A 436-nucleotide genomic window follows, 5' to 3' on the forward strand; every position below is an offset into this window, starting at 1 on the left:
CTTCTCTAGTTCCTTTAATTGTGATGTTAGAGTGTCAATTTGAGATCTTTCTCACTTCCTGATGTGGACACTTAGTGCTGTAAATTTCCCTCTAAGCACTGCTTTAGCTGTGTCCCAGAGATTCTGGTATGTTATCACTTTATTCTCGTTGGTTTCAAAGAACTTCTTGATTTCTGCCTTAATTTCATTATTTACCCAGCAGATCCTTCAATTTCTACATAGTTGCGTGGTTTTGAGTGAGTTTCTTAACCCTGAATTCTAATTTGATTGCACTGTGGTCTGAGAGACTGTTGTTATGATTTCAGTTTTTTTTGCATTTGCTGAGGAGTGTTCCACTTCCAATTATGTGGTTGCTTTTAGAATAAGTGCCATGTGGCACTGAGAAGAATGTGTATTCTGTTGATTTGTGGTGGAGAGTTCTGTAGATGTTTATTAG

The sequence above is a fragment of the Colobus angolensis genome, unplaced genomic scaffold (assembly GCF_000951035.1).
Source record: "Colobus angolensis palliatus isolate OR3802 unplaced genomic scaffold, Cang.pa_1.0 Scaffold126, whole genome shotgun sequence".
NCBI lineage: Eukaryota > Metazoa > Chordata > Mammalia > Primates > Cercopithecidae > Colobus > Colobus angolensis.